Source organism: Pinus tabuliformis, chromosome 4_1 (assembly GCF_031772625.1).
Source record: "Pinus tabuliformis cultivar Carrire ecotype Pingquan chromosome 4_1, CPIR1, whole genome shotgun sequence".
Lineage (NCBI taxonomy): Eukaryota > Viridiplantae > Streptophyta > Pinopsida > Pinales > Pinaceae > Pinus > Pinus tabuliformis.
Genome location: NC_142303.1, coordinates 811,827,013 through 811,845,998, shown reverse-complemented (window position 1 = coordinate 811,845,998; position 18,986 = coordinate 811,827,013).

Sequence of the window (18,986 nt, the reverse complement as noted above, 5' to 3'; positions counted from 1 at the left end):
AAATTGTTTTAATAAATACATTTTATTTTAATTAGATGATAATTACATTAAATAAATAAATTAAAAATTAAAAATAAATTATTTATTTAAATATATTTTTATTATAACCATTAAAATTAAATTTGATTAAACGTTAAATACATAAATGCATTAAAAATTCTATAATTTGTATTTATGATTATAAATTTTATAATTACTTTATTGCAAGTATTTTATAAATGTTATTATTTTCTTAATGGGTTCGCTTTTGCACCTCAATATCGAAATTGTTGGTATCACAAAGCTTTAGTGGTTATGTTGATACATTCATTTCTTTGAGTTGACACCTAGAAAACCCTAAACCATCTCTTTCTTTACACGTGAACAAGATGACGTCACAACCATGCGCACTCTCCATGCATTGTTTCCAAATATCATAGCAACCTTCTTCTATGTGTTGTGTGTCTTTGCAAATGAAACCAGTCTGAAATCAGAAAATCCATACTTGAATTTTTCAATGATGCTTCTCCTCTTCTTGATACTGAGTGTGAGTTTAATCACCATTTTCAGTGCCACCTCCTTATTACTAACTAACTAAGAATCAAACACACTAATATAAAAGTTAAATATCCGACAAAAATATATATAAATATTAACATTAAACTACAATAAAATAAAATTAGAGATATTTAATATTGTTTCAATTATTTTTCCATACTCACCCAAAAATAAATCACCCAAAAATAAATCAACATGATTGATTCTAAATTTCCACACTACTCAAGGTAATTGGAGATCCCTTTTATTTTAAATTCATAGAATCCAATGAGCTCCACCTATTATAGCTCATATAAAATGTGCACTACTTGCACTTTGTGCTATGCTTTTATTATAGGGCGAGAAATCATTATCATGTTATTATTTATAAATTTATTAGAAATATCTAATATTTCAAGAATGTTTTCTATTCCAAAAGTGAGGGAAAATTAAGTTTGCATACTTATAAATTGGTATGAATATGGAAATACAATTTTAGATTGATCGTCTTATTTATGAGGTTAATATGCATCTTTTTATGATCTTTTGGTGAATGCATTTTAAAGTTGTATTTGAAAATTCAATGAAACATTTACATTAATCTTGGTTATTCTATTGAGATTTCATTCATTAATGTTTTTTCATTTATTAAATATATTAATTACCAGCATTTGTATCAAAAGATGTAAAAGAATAACGATAGAATTGTAGCAAAATGTAAAGTGATAGAGAGGTAGCGATGGATATAATGGTATGTCCCTAAGACCAGCTAGATCTGAAGGCATGAGGGACCCCATGCCCCACAAAAGCTTAATGGGGTCTGTTATTTGGATTTGTGCCCAAACTACCCTCTTTAAATCGACAACTTTGATTAAATGAGGGATCCCCCTCTTGGTTTTCAAAACCAAATGGGGTCTCTCAACACCACCAGTGGTTTTTACTACTGGGGCCGACGAGACCTTCCACTCCAAGCATTATTATTTTCATTACTAGGGCCACATATCCTTCCACTCTTGTTAGAATTTGAAATAATAATCTCAAATTAAGAGAGTTTGGGAGTTTGGTGGAATGAACCATGATAATATTTATCTTGTACACTCGAACAATTTGCACAAGTGCTTCAAGTTTTTTGCTGAAGTGACATCAAAACTCCCAAGTATTAAGATAAAAGCAATGAAAGAATCCATGTCAAATTAACAAAATACCTTTATGTTCTCTTTCCTCCTGTTTAATCCAAAAGGTGGTTTTTTTATATGACTAACAACATATGCTCATCTATATGTTTTTTGAAATTAAGTTTGAAATGAATCAAGGGCTTATGTATTTTGGATTAAAATTATTTATTTCTTTAATTTATGTTTTTAAATTTGGATTGAATTTTTGTTCTTAATTTGGGCTAATATGTTGGATTAAAAAAGGAAATTGCATAACTGCTAAATATTATGTAAAAATATATGTAAGAGAATTTTTTTGGGAAAAAAATATTTATTCAATTCATTCCATTCTCAATTCTTTTTCATAAAATTATAGTGTGTATTTTAAAATAAAATCAAAATATTTAAATAATTTTAAAATATTAGAATTAAATTATTTAAATAATGAAATTGTTTTAATAAATACATTTTATTTTAATTAAATTATAATTACATTAAATAAATAAATTAAAAATTATAAAAAAATTATTTATTTAAATATATTTTTATTATAACCATTAAAATTAAATTTGATTAAACATTAAATACATAAATGCATTAAAAATTCTATAATTTGTATTTACGACTATAAATTTTATAATTACTTTATTTGCAAGTATTTTATAAATGTTATTATTTTCTTAATGGGTTCGCTTTTGCACCTTAATATCGAAATTGTTGGTATCACAAAGCTCTAGTGGTTATGCTGGTCCACATTCATTTCTTTGAGTTGACACCTAGAAAACCCTAAACTCTCTCTTTCCTTACACGTGAACAAGACGATGTCACAACCATGAGTTCTCTCCATGCATTGTTTCCAAATATCATTGCAACCTTCTTCTATGTTTTGTTGTGTCTTTTCAAATGAAACCCGTTTGAAATCAGAAAATCCATGCTTGAATTTTGCAATGAGGCTTCTCCTCTTCTTCATACTAAGTGTGAGTTTAATCACCATTTTCAGTGCCACCTCCTTGTAGGTGATGCAGTCTAGTTCTCTGTTGGGTCATCAATTCTTTCCATATTTTGATTCTCATTGGATTTGATCCATAATTTGTCACAACCCTTGTAGAGAAAATATTTCAATGGGCCAGACCCGTTGTTGTCCAATATCAAATTGAAGGCTATGAAAAGGGAAAGCAGAAAATAGTGTTAATTGATGGTAAGAATGACCAATTTTATATGTTTGACATCTCGCCATTTCGTTGAATTGGAAAATTTCCTAACTAAACTATTCAACCACAAAAATGATACCTTAGAAATTCAATAATTTTTATCAAATTTATTAATAAATTCTAATTTAGATGCATTTTTAATTTGAATTACAATTCTAATATTTGATCAACTTGGCCTTTTAAATACACTTTTAGTTCTTATCTCAAGGAATTCCTATAACCTAGGTAGCTCTCATTAAAAACATGCATTCATTTATTTTAATGGTGCGTGTTCAGAACCAAAATGGGATTATGGATGTGGAAGTAATATTAGTTCGAGTGAATGGGGCGAACTATCACAATAATGGTCTCTGTGTAGCACAAGAGCTGAACAATTTCTCATCATAATCCTCTCCTTTAATATTTCTAAGAGAAAACATATTGGTAATGTCCAAGAAATGCATCATTCAACACCAACTACAGTTGTAAATTATAGGAATCTTATGAGGGTTAGTATAAAACTACTGATCAACCTCACATGTTGCTTGGGCCTTTATGAGGTTTGGGTTCATGTTGTTATGATTGTTGTAGTCAAAGTGAAAGGGTGGATTTCTATATATTGATTTTATTCTCTATTAATTTCGTGATACTTATTTTCATATGCTTCTAAGCATATCATCAATAAAAAATGTAAGAAAAACGTTTTTTTTTTTTTTTTTTATGGAAAATATATACTATATAAGAACTTGTGGGGTTTTTACTCATTGATTTGTGGAGAATAAGGGATATAAATAACAAAGCTTTGATTCATGATCTTTGAATGCAAATACCCATTGGAGATGCAGATGATGCATAAGAGTAGAAAAAATGGCTTCCTGGTGAAGCAGGGACTAGTTCTCATCCAGTGGGATATACCATTGGCTACATACTCCTTCATGATGGGAAGTTACTCTAGGTAGTAAGCCTTATGACATCCACAGTAGAGATGTCTCCTGGTTCTAACTTTTGAACCATAGCTCCAATGTTTCAACTACTACCCAAGAACTTGTCCAAAACACTTTTATGAAATTCTTAACCTCAGGATTAAGGAACGAAAGTGCAGAAAAACATAGGTTGAAATTTGTAAATCTGCATAAAATTTGCAAGAATTTTCTAGATCACAAAGGATTGTTTATATAGTTTAGGTTCCTTAGTCAGATCAAGAAGAACCATACTAAAGTAGTACACATCACTTTTCTCGCCGCCTTTCAGCGTGTATGCGTACTATGTGTAAATTCAATTTTTAAATATTAATTGAATTTTAAATGAGATCAAAATATGTTTGAACTACTAGGCATAGTAAAAATTTCAAATGAATCTCTATTGAGATTGGATTTTGAAGAATGTAGATGAACGCAAAATATGAAACAACAATTTACCTATAGTTATGTAGCCAAAGCTGACCTCCACAAAGGACATGAAATCCGAGGTAGTAGAATGACACAAGATCTTGGCAAGTCCAAAATTTGCAATGGATTCAAAGTTGGAGTCAATAAGAATATTGTTGGATTTCATGTCATGATGAAGAATGGGTAAGTGGAAATCATGGTGAATATGGCACAAACCCTTAGCACCTTTAGTGTGATTTTGTTTCTAGTTTTCCAATAGAGATACCATAATTATTTCCATGAAGAACCCTCCCCAGGCTTCCATTATTCATGTATTCATAATCTAGAATATTAGTGTCCTAGTTGGAGAAAATTGCCAACAATATGACAATGCGCTCATGGGAATTATCCCTAGAGTTTTGATCTCCTCAAAGAAACCACAATCATTTGAAGAGCCTATCCCCATCAATTAATTCAGACAACTTGTTGGCCATGATTGAGCATGATACCTCTATGCACAATTATGACTCCTCATTTTCCGATGATGTTCTCTTCTTTGATGCCTTCCAACATATCCTCACTCCAAAAGTTGAGATCGTGGAAGGTCTTCATATTCGAGGACTTGGCATTGCCTTCTTTCTTGATGGTTGTTGCCTTAAATTTCATTGCCCAAAATGCTAACACTAGAGAGTATAGGAGTAAAAAATCCTAGATTTGACAGAGATGAAAAAAGTCCAACCCATGATTTTCCAATTATGATTTGCATAAGTAGGGGTTTCCTAGAAACAATATTTTATTAAAAAATGAAAACAAACTACACTCTAGAACATGGCCAACAAATCTATTATAACAGAAACCTAGAGGTAAAACTACCCATGTTTTATAATATTTTTGGAATGCTCTAATTCAAATGATTTTTGGATATGTTTAGATAGTACATATTAGGTGCCATAGTGAACATGTTTAACTATATTATCTAGGAAGTTTAATTTTCAAAATATCTAAATTAAAGATACATAAGCTGGAGGGGTAAGGCGAAGTTCCTGAACTTTTGTGCATCACATGGAGAAAGATAAAATATACATCTATTGAGGATGATGAATCTTCAACAGTGTCATGAGGAAAAACCTCCTAAAAGAGCACCTATAAATGTAATTACTAAAATCCATCAGTCTTAATTCTTAGTTTATTTATTTGGTTATAGATCATATTCATATTGGTGTTATTAGTAATTAATTCATTGTTAAGATTTCAAAGATCCTCGTGTCATGTATCAATGATTCATGAAATTTTTTGGGATTATTAATGGTTACATTATTCATATTTTTGATCTTTTAATGAATTTGTTGGAAACCAGGTTAATACAGGGAGTAGGGTGAATCAGTAATCAAGACAATTTTATCTATTATTTCCACTTTGTAATATTTCAATTTACTTAGAAATAAATTATGTAAGCATAACATAAATCAACACATGAATCACACAACAATAACATAATCAACATACACATTGCAACACATAGAGACAGTGGATGCACGGGGAAACGAGAAAATCATCAATATTGTTTTGTTATGATATAAATATTAAGGCAACGCTTCTGATTACATCAAATTTTGTGGGCACCCGGTCACAAGAGGAACCAAACTCCAATTTGTTTTTGTGGCCCCAACTAGTAGGAAGCACAAACTCCTTGATTTGTTTTGTTGGCACCAACTAATAGGAAGCACCAACTCTATGATTTATAAGCCATTACTTGGAGGAGGCACTGACTGCCTAGGTTACTTCTCAGGCACCCACTTGAAGGAAGCACCAACTCCTTCATTTGCAGGAACCGACTTCTTGAACCTTTCAGAACCCATTTTCACCTCATTTTCAAACTCAGATCCATAAGTGCTCTGTCCTAATTCATATTTGTTTCTCTCTTGACTACAACTCTCACTCAACTTGAACTCAGAATCCTCAATCTAAGTCTCTTCTCTGCAGCTCTCTACACAGTCAGATATGATCACAACACTCAAATATATCTCTTTTTCAATAAACATCAACTTCTCAGATCTTCATACGGGTCTTCTCTTAGTTTTTGTTCACAACTTAGTCTTCTCTATCACTCATCGGGATCTCTCGACTCTTGGCCTTCTCAGGTATTGACCTTGTCCAATACTTGGCCTTCTTAGATGCTTGACCTTCTCAGTCGCTTGGCCTTCTAAGACACTCGACCTTCTCAGCCCTTGACTTTCTTAGCTGTCATCCATTTTATCTCTCTGTCAAAACACTCACACACTTTAACAACCTCCTTCCTTTGTCTAATTGAGGCAACCACCTCACATTCAACACAATATAAGTTTCTTTAATCAATTACACATGGCTTGATGAGGAACTTCATTTACTCTCAGAAAACTCAAAGATTTACTTCATTAATTCTTTTACAACTCGAGAAGAGGCTTCATTAAAACTTACATGGATTGAGGAGGTATTCCTCTATGACTGTGATTAGATTTCATTCACTACACTAGATTCACTAGTACAATTCTTCCGTTAATTTCTCAAAACTCGTTTTGGCACTTTCTTAGCAAAGTATAATATTAAATTGGAAAGCCTTAGGATAATCAACATATCTTCATCACATGTCTTTTCTGTTATATCCTCTCACCTGAATTACCATGGGCAACATACCGTGGCTTTTTTCCTTGTTAAAATTATTTCTTGGTAGTATCAATTGGACTCAATCATCACAACAATAACAATTTATTTTTGTGTTTTACCTATATTCATGTTATCTCTTTATAAGTGAATTTTGGTGATTGAAACACCAAATTTTATTTGTGTCATGCCTTTACACTTCAACCCTTAACATCACGTGAAAGCATGCCCTGAAATTGTGGCTTAAGCATAGGAGGTGCTTATTTGTTCCATGGTTTAAATTGTTGCGCCCTTAAACCTTTAGCACCTAGGTTTAATATGCCCATAGGTTAGAACCATCTGATTCCATATAGTTTACTTAAACACACTACTTGGAAGCCCAGATGCCTAGGATGGCCCAAAACACCAAAAATCAATAACACAGAAAATGGCCAACAAACATGACCCCCTGGTGCAGAACCCAATTCTTTCCCACATCCATTTCTAACATCATCATTTGCCACATGGAAATATTTGAGTGGTACCACATGTCACTTATATTCATTCCACTTATCCACCACATAAGGCCATTTCTACATACCACATGCCACTCAGTCGATGTGCCACATCATCAATCTACCATGTTGCTACCACCTATCTACAACCTGTCACTTTCTTAGAGGTCCAAAATATCTAATTGTTGCATCATGACCAACTGTTAGTTGTATGTCTTAGTATGAAAGAGGGTTATGTATTTCATGTTTTTTTATTGATTTTGTTTGCTAATAAAAAAGTGGTCAGGGCACAAAATCACGTTACATGTCATACTTCCTATTTCGTGGAATTCCTTTATCTAACATCTTCCATCAACCACATTACATTCCATCAACTCATCGCACCATCAATCCCATGCAAAACCTCCGCACCCGGGAATTAATACTTTCATCAATTGACAAACATGTTTCTATCTTTAAGATTCTATTTACCACACCATTGCGTCAATGTGCCCATTTCTAAACCTTCACTTGACTTAATCCTAGCGTAGTGCGATGACACGTCCTGATAATTGTCATCCCATGTCATCACACAACCATGTTTCACCCTATGAGTGGTGCCACATGTCACCATAAAAAGGGCCACTTGAGCTCCCAAAAGAACCAAATATGCATGCCTTGTGTTAATGCCATGTCATGCCACATCATAATCTTGCTAACGTGTCTTTCCAACTAGCTACCACATCATCGATATAAGCCAATCATTTTTCACCACTTGTAACTATTCCACTTCATCATTTGTACAAAGGATGGCCCAAGTTTTGTTGATTTGCGACATTTTCCTTCATTAATTTTTGATAGCACGAAGGTTAAATTTACATTATCTACTAGTCCTATAGAGTCTCTCTAGCACATTCCATCTCACGCGCAAAACTTCATAGGATCCTAACTCAAACTTCGTGTGGCATGAATGAGAAATCATATGTTAGGTAACAAACAAATTCCTATCTCGCAGAGTCTATTAAGTGTGTCTCCCATTCTAATCCTCTGTAGAATTATCCATCCAAACATCCATGGCCTAATGTCTATTACTTAAAATACAAATTACTATCATGTGCCCTCTGTCAGCTAGTGGAACCATAAGCCTCTAGAACCTTGCCAACCACAAACTGAAATAACTCTTGTTCTCATATGATTCCAAGGGCCATATATCATTAGAGAGCTCTTTACAAGGGCTATCTAAATATGCTATTTGCAATAACATTTGGGTTGATCCACTACAACCAAAATGCATTCAAAGATATGAAATTAGATTAGTTGTCTACAAACACTGTTGGACTCTGCAAACACCAAAACACATCATCAAAGGACTATTCGAAATTGTTGTCAATCTCCAACAAGCTCCCCTTGAACTTGAAACTCCTTGAAATCAATGAATACTCATTTGATATCAATGACAACACTTTTCTCAACAATCTCCCCTTTTGGAATTGATGGCAACACAACCAAACATTGTTGGTTATTGATGGCTACACTACTTGGTAGCACTCCTAGCATACTACTAGTGTTTTCTCATTCTCCTCCTTATTCTCCAATGTTTCGGCTCATTTTTCCCCTTTGACACCAATGAAAAATGGTACTCTTATTGCTCATATTTTATTTTAAGACATCTTCCTCGTAAGGGGATATAGCAGGTTACTCACTTCTCCAGTATTGTTGTAATCTCATGCTTCCCCTTTGCTTATGATAATCCAATGGCTGATCATTCTTCATATTCTATACTAATAACTATATTGAAAATGACACTACTTCTTCTATTGACTCTCATGTGTTTTTCACGTCCCCCCTATGCATACTCACCATCATGACCTCCATCTCTTGCAGGTTAGATGCTCTATTGACTCCAATGTTTGAACCCTTTTTCCTTTGGAAGTTTTAATTCTTCACTGATGCTACTAATAAAAAAGGGATACCAATTGATAACATAGGAACATGAAAAATAATACATTTTTGCCCCCCTAAACACTTTACACAGTTCATATAAGCATCTACTAGTTGCTTACTTATACTCATGATTGTTAGATTAATCATATCTACTACTTAAAAAAATAAGGGTAAATCATATAAGATGTGCATACTTTTCATTTCCTGCTCTACTTGATAAATCAACTCTTTTGCAAGTCCCCTTGAGCTTATGCACTATCCTTCTTTCTTTGGCCTTCTTACTTTAACATTACTTGATGTATTCCTTCTTTACTTCTATTTGAGGGTTATTCATAGGAAACTGTATTTAATTTTAGGCCTTTTAAAGAACCACTCTTCTACTATAGCTCATCTCCAATTATTATTCTCTTCTTCATGTAACTTGAGATGCTATTGTGCACTCCCCTTAAGACTATGTTGGCTTTGTTATCTCTTTCACATTTCTTCCCTTGCAGCTCACCCTTGAATATTTATTCATTTTCTGTCTTAAGATGTTTTTATCCCTTGATTTTCTTTTATTGATAAGATGGGAGAGATAATATTGTCTTACTTCATTCTCTGGATTTGTCTTTATCAAGGGCATGTGCATTGCTTGGGGTCCTTGTTGCTGTTGCTACCAATATGCCAATTTCTTCATTTCTTATTTTGCATCCTTTAGAGGAGAATATGATTTCATGTTTGTTATCCACCATTTCACTTATACTTAGTGGATTGTGCTTCATACCTTCAATCTTTGTGACATATTTATCCTTAGCCTTTTTATTTTCAAGACTAACTAGGCCTTTTCCCAATACTTCGAATTATGCACCATTTTCAAGAATATCTATGACATGCTTAAATTCCTTTAGATGAAGGAATTTTTTATTATATCTTGTCATGTGAGGAGATATTCTACAATCAATATGCCACTGATCATTCTTTCCTAGTGCACATAGGGCTAGATTACATTTCTCTTGTTGTTCTTCCTTTCTTTTCCATATCTTCTTGTTGTCTACTTGTTTGTTTCTCTTAGGAGGATTGATTGGGCTACCACTACTTTTACTTGCTTGAATTCCATGATTTTCATCTTTGATACCTTCAGGGAGATTCATTTGTCTAACATTACTCTTATCGAATATCGTCTCATCCATTGCACAACTTCTAGCATAGAGTGCAAATTCATCCTATTCTATCTTTTTATGTTTCTTTTCCTTCAATGGTTGAGTTACTTCTTTTGTTTTTCATTCATAGAGGAAGGTCTTACTTTTCCATAGATACATTTTATTGCTTTGTGTCCATAATTTCCACACTTGTGGCATTCAACACATATAAGAGAGGAGAAAATGAATTTTAATTCCTAACAATATCTTCACAATATCCCCTATTATTGTTTATATATCCATTCTTTGACTTCCTATATATTCTATGGTTGCTTCTACTCAACACATTTTGATTTCTTGCATAATATCTACAATCTATTGCTTTATGTCCAAAATTATTGCAAGAAAAATAGTAGCCATTAAAGAAACTTTGGTACTTGGGAGTACTTTTCCTTTGAGAAGGGGAAGATCTAAATCTTTAATGTATTTTTCCTTGAGGGAGATAGGATCTCATCTAATTCTTCATTTTTTCTCTATATCTAATTGAATTTTTTTATAAACAATTCCTTTCCTCTATTGATATATATATTTATTGTATACTTATCTGTGGGAGTAAATGAGAAATATACTCTTCTTGATTCATTATTTGGATGTTGGTTTTGTTGCTTTCTTAATACATTTCTAATCATATTACTTCCTTTCGGTATATTGTTTCTATTATTTTATTTAACATGATTTTTATATGTTTCCTTATTGCCTTCTAGTTTACTTGAACATGCCTTGGGTTTGATTCTCCATTAGTTTCTTCTTGGAAGCTAAGACCTGATTTACTGGAAGGAGATCTTTGATTGTTGAGGATATTATCTGAGATATTGGTACTATTCTCAAATTTCAACTAATTTTTCTTCTTTTCTAGATCATTTTTTAAAGAAACAACCTCAACTTCTAATCCCTCACAGTGAGCCTCTCTCTCAAACAAATGAATTTTCATTACCTCATTCATTCTTTTGACTTCTTCTTGTTGAGTCTTCAAAATAACAATAATTTCTTTTAGTACTTCAAATTCTTGATTCTTGATATCATATTCCTACAATAGATCCTTTTGTTTCTGATTCATTTTTGTAATCTTCTTAATCTCCTCTAGAGAAGAGATTAGTTTTCTTCTTAAATATATTTATTCATCAAGGTCTTTTTCTTCATCTATCTCATTAGGGGAACTAGCAATTTCACATCCACAGTTTATTTCACTTTCTGACTCTAAACTCTCTGCCATAGCCATAAGAAGTATTCCTTCTTTTCACTACTATATGTGAACTCATTATCTTCGTTAGATGAATAGTCATGAGATCTTTCATTATTTTCCTTATGGGGTGTTCTCTCAACTTATAGTACTCCTTTATTGCAACTTTTTTCTGAACTTGTATTTGAACAATTAGGAGTAAGATGACCTAATATTTGAAATTTACAACAAAACAAAAACTTACCTATAGATATATCCTCATTAGTACTTTCTTTACCTCTAGCTTCATGCTCTAGATGATCAACAACTTGATAATTTATGATAGAAGATTCCTCTTCATGATATGAATCATTACTTAAGAAGCTAGGGTCTTCAACCTTTATTCGTACCTGTTGAATTTCTCCTTCATATATACGATTCAACTTATCTAGCATTTCTTTTGCAGTCTCACAATGTCTCACTTTATCAAAGACTGAATTTTATTAGCCTTTAAAGATAATATTCTTTGCTTCTATTTCATATTCATTCTTTACTCCATTCTTTATAGATAAGCATAAATTTAAACCAAGACCCATTAAATAGGCTTCCATTCTTACCTTCTAGAATGCATACCCTGATTTATTCAAAAATTGCATTCCCTCTGGGGTTAGCCAATCCTAACTAGCCATTGTCTCTTGTGATCTTATTTCTAGAGTGAATTGTGTAGCATATGATTTCTCTTCATTGGCATCTCATGCCACTTCTACTACATCTAGTACATTTCTTATACATTCAAAAAATTTGATATGATTGGTCTTCTTCTAAGATGGATTCTTCTTATTATTCCTTATATTGGCCATAATTCCTTCGATCTACCTTCCAACGGTTAAATTGCTCCTAAAGGAACCCACTATGATACCAATTGTTGGAAATCAGGTTAAAACTAAGAGGGGGGAGTGAATCAATATTAAATCCAATTTTATCAATTATTGTTACTTTATAATATTTTAATTTACTTAGCAATCAATCATGTAAGAAACACATAAATCAACACATGAATCACAAAACAACATCATAATAGCATACACATATGCAACACATCTCAACTCTTGGCCTTCTCAACTCTTAGCCTTCTCATACACTTGGCCTTCTCAGATGCTTGAACTTATCATAAGCTTGGCCTTATTAGATTTTTGGCCTTCCTGGCTCTCAACATTTTCAACCCTCATCCATCTCAACTCTCGTTCAAAACACTCACACACCTCAACAACGTTCTTCCTTTCTCTATCTGAGAAAACCACCTCACACTCAACACAATAGCATTTTTAGTCAATTATACATGGCTCGTAAAGGAATTTCATTTAATCTCACACAACTCAAAGATTTACTTCATTAATTATTTTACAAATTGAGGATAGAGTTCATTAAAACTTACACAACTTGATAATGAATGTGATCAAATTTCATTCACTACACTAATTCACTAGTACAATTCTTCTGTTATTTTTTTGGGAGCACATTTTAGTGCCTTCTCGACCTCTAATATTATATCGGATAGCCTTAGGATCATCAACCTATCTTCATCATATGCATTTTATGTATATCCTCTCATGTAAATTGGCATGGGAAACATACCATGGCTTTTTCCTTGGTAAAAGTCTTTCTTGCAATATCAATTGGACTCGGTCGTTGTAGCCATAACAATTTATTTTAGCATTTTAACTATATTTACCTTAGTTGTCTCTTAACTAAATTTTGGCACTCAAAATGCCAAATTTTATTTGTGTTGCATCCTTACACTTCAGTCCTAAACATAAGATGAAACCATGGGTTAGAATCATGGCTTAAGCACCGGGGTACTTATTTTCTCCACTGTCAAATAACCACACTCCTAAACCTTTATCACTTGTGTATAATATGCCTATAGGTTAGAACCATTTAATTCCACTTAATGTGCTTGAACACACTTCTTGGAGGTTTGAATGCCCTGGATGGCCCAAAACACCAAAAATTAATAACACAAAAAATGGCCAATAAGCATTACTCCCTAGCTCAGAACCTAATGCTTTGGCATGTTGATTTCTAATGTAATCATTTTCCACATGGAATTCTTTGAGTGGTTCCACATTTCACTTATATTTGGTCCACTTGGCCACCCAATAAGGCCATTTCTACATGCCATATGTCACTCTATTGGTGTGCCATGTCATCACTCTTCCATTTTTCTACCACCTATTCCCCCTATCACTTTTGTAGAGGTCCACGTTGTCTAATTGTTGCATCACGACAAAATTTCAATCACTTGTCTCATCATGGGAGAGGGGTATAAATTTCATGTTTTATGTTTATTTTCTTTGTTAATAAAAAATTGGTTGGGAAGACAAATCACATTACATGCCATACTTCCTGTGTTGGGAAATTTTTCCATCTAGCAGCTTTCATCAACTGCACTATACACCATCAACTCACTACATCATGAATCTCATACAAACCTCTATGGAAGGACATGAATACATTTTTCAATTGACATACAAGTTTTGGTCTCTTCAGTTTTGTGCCACCACACCAATGCACCCATCACTAAATTTTTTCTTTACTTAATCATAACACACTGTGATGATGCTTCTTACTAGTTGTCATCCCACATCATCACACTACCACATGTTATCCTATAAGTGGTTCCACACGTCACCCATCAAAGGGACACTTTGGCACCCAAATGTGTCAAATATTCATGCCACTTGTCCTTGCCACATCATCATCTTGCTAAGATATCTTGCCAGCTATCTTCCACATAATCCATATCAGCCAATCAATTTTCGCCACTTGTAACTATGGCACTTCATCATCTGTATGAAGGAGGGCCCATGTTTATTGATTTCTAGAATTTTCCTTCGTTAAATTTTCATAGCTCAGAGATTGAATTTACATTATCTACAAGTCCTGCAGAGTCTATCTAGTGCTTTCCATCTTGCATCCAAAACTTCACAGGTACTTGCCTCAAACTTTGTGCATCATGAATGGGAAATGACATGTAAGGTAATGGATAAATTCCCATCTCACAGATTCTTTCAAGAACACCTCCCTTTATATGCCTCCATAGACTTCTCCGTCTAAAACTTTGTGACGTGATGTATGTACTTAACCACAAAATTTTCATCTTGTTCCTTTTGTCATTGAGCGGAAACATGAGCCTCTAAAACCTTTCCAACCTTTAAACTGAAGTAACTCCTGATCCCTTAGGAGTTTTTCCAAGTGCCATATATCACTGGAAAGGTCTCTATGAGGGTTATCCAACTATTCTCTTTACAAGAGAATTTTATCTTATCCACAACAAACAAAATGACTTTAAATATATGCCATTAGATTAATAATCAACAAACACTACAAGACTCTCCAAACATCAAAACACATCATCAAAGGACTACTTGACATTTTTGTCAACCTCCAACAAGTTCCCCTTGAACTTGAAACTCCTTGACATCAATGACTACTTATTTGATATCGATGACAACACTTTTCTCAACATAATTTCTTTTGAAGTTATTGTGCTAAGAAGGGATCTCCTGCTCAGTATGGAAGTGTTGTTGCTACAACGACCTCCAAAATTTTGTTATGTTTCAATTTTGGAGCCTACCTTTTGTCATGTGAAGTGTCGCTTTTGTTCGTCAAGTGTCGTTTCATGTTTTTACACATGTTTCAAGTATATTTATTCCTTCCTAAGTGTCATCAAATCATCAAGAGAAGCAATTGCACACTTCAGAGTCATAATACACTTCCTAGATACTTATTGGTCACAATTACACATACTTTGTTTGTTGCACTTGTAGATTGTTTGTGAATTGGAATTTTGATATATGTTTATTGGTATTGGGTTCTATCTAAGCGTTATTGATGATTTTAGATGTGTAACTCTTGAAAATACCCCTGACTTGGTGTGTTTTCACATGTTTCACCATTTAGTACTTAGCCATTTTTTTTGACTTTACAAGCTTTCCCTCTAGGCTATGAAGAGCACATTGTGCACTTCTAAGGCCTAGTGGAGACCCTCCTTGTCAACTAGGATTATGACCTACACCATTGTGAGCCTCGCTCTCTCTCTCTCTCTCTCTCTCCCCTGCATATTGCGTAATTCTAGTCAGTAGACCCTCCTCCTTGATGCTTGTCGTCCCTCACTGCACCATTCAAGCCTTTGTCTCCTAGTGTGGTTCAATGTGCACTTCCAGTGGCAAGTGGTGCCTCCCCCTGTGCCTTGTGATTACGACCTATGCCTTCCTTGTGGCCCTGGCCTTCCTCCCCAGTGTATGTTGCAATTTTAGTGGCCAGTCCTGCACCCTTGCCTCTTACAATTGCAACCTGTGCCCATCTTGCCTTCTCTTCGTCTAGAGATATGTGTGGTATAGGATCAATGAGTAGTGAATCCATTCTCTATCTCCTACAAGTGTGATCTATGCCTATAATTCATCTCTCTCTCTCTATCCTTTGCACTCTATTGATCCACAATCAGAAAATTTGCATGGAACATGACAAAGTAGGAGATTTTTGAGCTAATTTTTGCTTGCCATGAGTGACCTATAATTGCAGATGTTCAATAAAGCATGGAAAATATATGAAAGTATATTTTTCAATAAAGAATACCCATAGAAGCATCTTGAAGAAAAAAGGAACAAAGGAACCTTGTTGCAATAGTTATAGGAATAATGGATCTGAATGACCAAAGTGACTCATGAAGACTCCATTATTTCTCAATACCCTTTAAAGGGTAGAGGGAAAAAAAAATGCAAGATATATTACAAATATTGAAGACATAGTGTTAGTGTCATCACTTCAAAAATAAATCCATGTTACAAGTCACTTTGAGTCCAAGTCATCAATGTCTATGACGTGTTATGTTGTCATCACATGATGATGTGGAAAATGATGATGTAATTGCTCATTCAAAAGTGCATGTGCATTGCTCTCTTATGTTAACTATTGAATCCAAGGAAAATATTTAAGAAAATGGTAGCTAGGCCACATTTCTGGATGGGGATCCTATACCAAATGGTGTAAGGTCTAATTGATACCTCATATCGGGGAGACCCCATGTATGTTGGCGAGATCTAACACCATTAAAATTCTAGCACTAAAAGGAGGGAAGCCTTTTTATGGTTGAAATTTCACCACCTCCTAACAACCAACCATTTGCAAAAGGCAATAATGGTCTGAGTTTAACCCCCACTCACATTCTTGAGATAGGGGAGTCCTCTCATCAAAGTACATAACATTCTTTTGAAGTCACTTACGATCAACTTTGGACAATGTGGCCTAACACTTGTCAGTTTATAAAAGCTCTTATTTTACACCCTATCGCTACTATCCTTCCTTATAACCCGATAAAGAAAGAAACAACTCGTCATGGCGTATTGGTTTCTTTGGTGGAACATTTGGTTACTGCAAACCTTGAAGAATTAGTTGATCCTACTGAAAGAACACATCAACAAGGGGACCTTCCATCTACTAAGGAGGATTTGGAAGGAGACGTGGAGGATTTTCATTTTTCTGGTGAAGAATAATTGAGAGAAGAACTTCCTGATCATAACGAGGATTTGAATAGTGACAGGGAAGATTATTTATAATCAAAAGGTGAAGAGAGAGAAGAATAAGACATGTGTGATGAACAATTATATTGGATGGTCCAAGGGCCTCTTTCTCTTCTATGAAATCTTCATCACATGCCCAAACATCCATAAAAGTTACTTTCAAAGTTTGATCTTGATAAGAAGATTAAAGTTGAGGACAATATTGATCACTTCTACATGCATTTTTGAATGCTTGAGGTACTTGTTGATGACATTACTTATAGAATTTTTCCTTAAACTCTAGAAGGTGGAGAAATAATATGCTATCACAATCTTCTGCCTAATTCAATCCATAGTTGGAGGGAGTTAGAGAAGTTGTTCTTGGATAAATTTTCTGATGATAAAATTCCCACCATGCGGCTCAAAGTAATCAAGAATATAAAGATGGGGAAAGGAAAAAGTGAAGGATTTAAATAAAAGGTTTACAAGCTTGTTGAATAAATTCCCTGTATATGTTCAATTGCATGATACTATCACTAAAGATTATTACACATCTACCTTGCCTACTAATATTTCCATGTTTCTTAAGAGAGATGAAAAGGAGACATTAGCTTTGAACTTTGCAAAAAAAAATCTATTGAAAAGGATTTGTGTTCTAATGGAGCCATTGATGACCATGAAAAATTTAAAGACTCTTAGGACACTGGTACAAACAAACAAGCCTCTTCTACTAAAGACAAAGAGAAAGATTCTTTTCACATGGAAATCTTGGCTAAATCTTTAAATTTTCTCACTAATGAAGTATCTGAACTAAAGAATAAGTCAAGTGAGGAAACCATCAAAAGTAATTCTTTCAAGCCACCTTTCTTTAAGAAGAATAAAAATAGTCAATTGGCTAAATCTGCTAAGAGTTCCAATGTTGTGTTTAATGTTGAAAGCTTGGGCATGGAAATTTTTTGTACTTTCCATAAGGAGAGGTATTCATAGAAGATATGTCCCTAATGGAACCACAACATAACTGCTATGGCGACCAACTTTGTAGACACTTTATTAGCAGAAGAACAATATGAGAAGATTGAAGAAGAAAATGAATCTACCATGATTGAGTAAAGTTTAGGTGTTGGGAATTCAATTAATATATGTGGTATCATATATAACGCTCATAAACAAAGTGTTGATGAACCACTAGTGAGTAAAGATCCTCCTTATCAAACAATTGAGAGATGTAATTTAAGGAGGAAAGGACCAATTTTTGAGAAAGATATTAAAAGGAAATTTTTGTGAAGGATTCTACCACCTACTAATCCTCCTCAGGCTTTGTAGAATAAGTTTGGAAGTGCTCCTCCTCCTAAGAATACTTCTGCAAACAATACGAATAAGTCCACCACTCTTGAAGTTTCAAACAAAGCTACACCACTAGATACTTCAACACAACCTATTAGAAATGAAATTATTGATTATAATATTGTTGAGGATATGAAAAGAGCTCGTGCAAATATTTTAATATTTGAGCTCGCAAAGATAACATGGCATCGTGAACTGATCATCTGAGCACTTGCATCACAACCTCTGCTAGGTAACAAAGTTTTTCCTTCTCAAGTTATGTCTAGTAAGTTTCAGGGCATTCTCAAGTCTATAGTTAATGTTTTTAATTTAAATACTAACACTCTCTTCCCCCATTTTCTCTTAACATTTGAAATATTTAATTACAAATCCCATAATTATCCCATTGATTCTAGTGCATCTACAAATGTATTTCCACTATCCGTTGCAAATAAAATCAATGCTAAATGGGAAAGGATTG